This window comes from Pagrus major, chromosome 17 (genome assembly GCF_040436345.1).
Source record: "Pagrus major chromosome 17, Pma_NU_1.0".
Lineage (NCBI taxonomy): Eukaryota > Metazoa > Chordata > Actinopteri > Spariformes > Sparidae > Pagrus > Pagrus major.
This window is the reverse complement of record NC_133231.1, coordinates 20418157-20423310: the sequence shown is the minus strand read 5'-3', so window position 1 is coordinate 20423310 and position 5154 is coordinate 20418157.

Sequence of the window (5154 nt, the reverse complement as noted above, 5' to 3'; positions counted from 1 at the left end):
CTGAGGGAGGAAAGGAAAGGAAAAGGTAGAAGGGTGGGGTGAGGAAGAAGGGGGGAGGAACACAGTACATGCATCAACAACTGATCAGGTACAAAACAGAGAGAGAGACAGAAACAGATCAGGCCTATTTGATGGTGCACATTTTTTACCTCGCTGTCTGCGCAAAAAAACACATGTGACATGTGTGCACCCTACACAGGTAAGAGAGGCCCCTGTAATGAAATTTTGCAGCTGCAGATTCAATCAGCATAATCCATAATTGTCCCCGCTCTGTGGATTTCTGTCAGGCGGCCAGAGCCTTGAATATATGGAGCATGCTAGAGTAGGTTTTGCAATGTGGCTGTGTGGGTGTTTTCCCATGTTTTAATTGTGGTTTGTAAAAGAAAAAAGAAAAATGCAGCTGCTGTCTGGTGGCAGTGGCCACAGCTGAAAAATGAATCCTAAGGGGGGTTTTCAGCTCTCATTGACATAACAAGCCTCTACGTTTTTTTCCCCCCCACCTCAGTGCTGCAGTCCTTGGTAGGCTACAGGACAACATACACTGTAGGAAGAATACGTGGAGAAAAAAAAATACACATAACAGGAGATTCATCTGTGCACAGGTTGCTCAGGCCACACAGTAGAAACATGCTATGCGACAATAATCAGCCCATTGGTATTGACACACATAACCAAGCTTCCCTCCATGAAAGCCATGTTGAGAGCCTTGATACCAAAGTCGGGAGAGGACATGTCGCAGAAATGAAGGTTAGCTGGAGCTCGAGCCTGACATTTTGTCTCTCTATTTTCACATTACCGTGGTGAGTGCGGTGATGCTCCTGGTTGGTACCCTGCCTCTACGCTCGCAGCATCCGCCTCTCACGCCCCTGCCGCTCGGCTCGGCAATCCCCCGCAGGCTGGAAACAAAACCTCCAGGTGGAGAGGAGAGGACACACGGACACTCCTAAAAGACGGAGAGTCGGAGGAGAGGAAGGTGTAGCTGCGTTTCAGCCCGGTGTTGGACGTGAGGAAGGTTGAGAGACGCGATGGATGCCCTTGTTTTCTCGGCTCTACGGAGGAGAGGAGAAAACGGTGGGAATATTACGCTGGCGTCCCCTCCCTCTCGGCGTTTCTTAACCCGCCCACACTGCGTCCTTCTCCCGCTCTATCTCTCTCTCTCCCCCGGCCCCCACCAGCTCAGCACCAGACTGCTGCTCTGGCTGTTTTTTTTTTTTTTTTTTAGTTTTTTTTTAGTTTTTTTTTTTATTTCTTGCTGCACATTCAGAGTGACTCAGACCTCAACACAGCAATTCATCTCATCACGTTGCTTTACAGGTCCAGGCCTGTTTGACGACACATTTCACACCTTTTTTTTTTTTTTTGCCCTCCTAAATATTAATTGTCTCTACTTCCTCGCGCTCAGGCTTCTCCGTAATCAACCAGACTGCAAAATGACGTCATATCACCCCTTTTTCGCCCCGTGCTCCTGTCAGGCACATGAACGCAACGGGACGGGCAGCTTGTTAAAAAAAGCAGCGGAGAGATGTAACGCGGAGGATTTCGTGCACATCTGCACGATTTCTGCAATCATTTCGTGACACCGAGCACGACGTGAACACATCCGCGTCCTGGTTCGTGAATCCTAAAGGTCACATTTCATCACTGTTTCAAGAACTGATTTTTAACAGTCAGTGTTGGGCAGTGTTGTTAAAAATGCAATACACTATATATTACTAGTTACCTTCATTTTAAAGTAATGCATTACTTTACAAAATTACTGTCTGCATAACAAAAACACTACTTTTTTGTGACAAATAATCGATATAGAACAATTAAATAGCCGAGATCTTTTTAAATAAACAAATGGCCTTGGACACAGGGACGAGCAGGCAGACAAAGGATCAAAGTCTGATATATTATGAGATGGGAATAAATATTTTTAATTGTAGGCTCAGCCATATGAAACACAACAGACCTATACCTTCTATAATGCAGCCCTATAATGACATGACAAGACAAAAATCTCTTTCTATGCCTTTTTATTATAATCCACAGACTAAGGGGTGCATGGGCATATGTGATTCATGAATGTAAATTAAAATGCTCATCAGAGGATTAGGCTTCGTCATCAGGCCATGAAATACGGCTCATTTCAGTCACACAGAAACATCATCGTCATGTTGGTGTGGATGGATTCTTAAAAAAACAACAATAAACGCTTCACTTCGGTCAGTAAAGTGGATTGTAACGCATTACGTGACATTACTGTAGCATATTACTGAAATATTATTAGTGACGCGTTATATTACTCCGTTACCGCTTTTGTAATGCATTACCCCCAACACTGGTTATAACCTACCTTAACCAAAGTAAATCCTACAGATTAAAAGTGCAATATGTAAGATTTTTTTTGTTCAAAACATTCAAAAATGTACCTAAAAATTGTGGTGTAGTTTCTAGTCCTAAAACCCGGTAATCTGGTTAGCGTTTTTGTACATCTGCTCCCCTCGTTTCAAAGTCTTTGAGTTTTTTAATTGGTTTTCAGTTAAATGCCTGAAATAAGCTCTGTTGTTACCACAGGCTTAGAGTTGATGAAGGTTCTCAGTAATCCAGGTCATGATAATTCGAAGTGCTGTATCGTAGGCAATACAGTTTCTTGAAGACGTTTCACCTCTTCAGTTCCAACTAACTGGATGGGAGTTGCAGGCTTTTAACCCGTGTGTGAGTGTGTCCTTACAGAGTCGTTAAGGACACTTGTGCACTCTAAGTTTCAGAGTCGTTAGGGCCACTTGTGGGTCGTTGTCCCAACTGTCCTTCATGTGGGCTGCTTAGGCTAGGTGAGCCCAGGTGTGAATGGTTGTTAAGCTGTCTGGGGAGGGAACTCAGTACAGCACTGTAGGTGGGTGATAAGTAATGTCGTAGGCCACCTCCACTACCACAGCATGGAGTGGAGTTAGCATGCTAACCAGCTAGCCCCGGGCCTGAAAGTCGTTGGCATTTGTCTGACCAACGTTGTTAAAATCTGTTGTATGATCACAGAAGAGACACAAAGGGACTTGATCTCTTTTTGCAATCAACAGATCCTCCAGGAAGCGTTTTAGCTTCTCCTCGACATGTTCTTGTTGGTGAATTTCCTGTTACCGTCACGGCGCCATTACGTTTTACTGCTGGTAAAACTAACCGCGACTCCAAATCTTTCATTCCCTCTGTGGTACGTCTTTTTAATTCGCTGGAGATGTTTTTTTAAATTTTATTTCTTATTGATTTTACTGTTTTTTATGTTTATTTTTTTTAATTAATGAGCAAGCTATTTATTAGCATCTTCTCTTTATTACAGATTTCTTTATTCCACTGAACTCCTTAGCATAATTTATTGTATTTTATTCTTATTTATTTTGTGCAAGGCAAGTTGTTCAAACAAATTGACCCTGGAGGGATTAAAGACGTTGTCTGAATCTGAATTTATTTAGTCGATAACTATTCAATCAGGCCTAATCGATGCGGATGTATTAATTGTGTGAGCTTGGAGCACTGGGGGAGTGTTAGTGTTGTTTACTATCGGACTATCACCAAAGTCCTAATAGGCAACTCTCCACTCGGCAGCCATTTTAATAACAGCCCCGGGCAGTTATTACAAGCTAACAAGACCAGGCCCCTATCTAAATGAATGGGGAGAGAGCCAGAACTTCACTTTAATGATCACAGAGACAGAGAGACAGAATCGCTCATCAAATCTGATTTTAAAAAACACTTATAAAGGTTTAAAAACATTTAAAATGCCTTTCCCCCCAGGTTCTACTTCTACTGCACGTGGTTTCACAACACCAACTTCTTTTAGGGCTCGATATAGAGTGCCGCAACATGATGTCGTCAGGTCATCCCACCAGAGCATTTGAACAAAAATGTGAGTTCAACAACTCATTTCTGAATAACCACACCTTTCTCGGTAATCCTGTGTATTAGCGTGATATCCTCCTCTATGATATTTATTAGAATGCTGTTTGCAGCGGCACCAAATCGTTTGAAACTGTTTGGCAATCTCGCTTGCGTTGGTGCATAAACCCAATAAGCTGACATTTTTTCCGGTTCGGTTGCTGTAAAGCACGATCACCTTCTGTTGATATTTTTAGCTAATTTTTTGAGTGTTTTAAAGGTGTGATAGTTATAGTTTAGTTTAAAACATTCAAAAATCAACATTATTGACAGAATGTGACCAAATAACAGCTTTAACATCATCTCAAAGAGGTATGTATTGTGTTGCAGGGATATCTGTTGAAGTTGGCATGCTAACCAGCTAGCCCATAGCCACATCGGTACCTTGAGAGGTGATAGTATGATTGTGAATGAAACCAACATTCGGCTAATACGACCGCTAGCTACATGGTGGACAGCACTTATTAGCTAATGCAGCAGCAGTTAGCGGTTACTCTGGTGATATGCCACCACTCATCTTATTGGATTTGACAGGTGGCCAATTTTCACATACTGCACCTTTACTTTACATTTCTTACATCTGCTCCTTCAAGAGCTTTTGTTGCCTGAAGCTTATCACTGACTGGATGCCCGTGTCCCGACCTCAGACTTTGTACAACCGCCATCCACACCAATCTCCTCCCCGCGATGCAAACATGGTTCATAAATGCAGCATTTCATTCAGTCAAAGAAACATGGTGCAGGCACAAAATACAACTATGCTGAAAAAATAGTGTATATAAATCCTGTAGATATCATGACAGTTGTCCAGACACACAGTAACACCACAGGGTACTTGCTTGAAATGCAGCATTTTAATGAACATTATAAAATTGTATTTGAAAATCACTCCCACCCCCACCCTCCCTTCTCCTCCTCAATCCCATGTCTTCTTTTGTACATTTGGTAGGAATAAGGCAAAAAAGTAGTCTCTTGAAATAGCAATTCACATCAATTAATAATCACCATGTCATGTATAAATATTACTAAAATTTAGGCTGTTGCTACAGTGAGGTTCGTCCTCTCCATGTGTGTGTTAGTCAGCGAGAGGACGGCAGCAGCAGCAGTGCTGGGCCTTCCTCCAGCATGTCATGGATCAGGTAATCCAGCCCCCTAAAAAATGTAAATAAACAAATAAAGAGGCATCCCCACAGTTGGATGAGATGCTTCTTCTCCACACTTCTTTTAATCTCCACCTGCTGT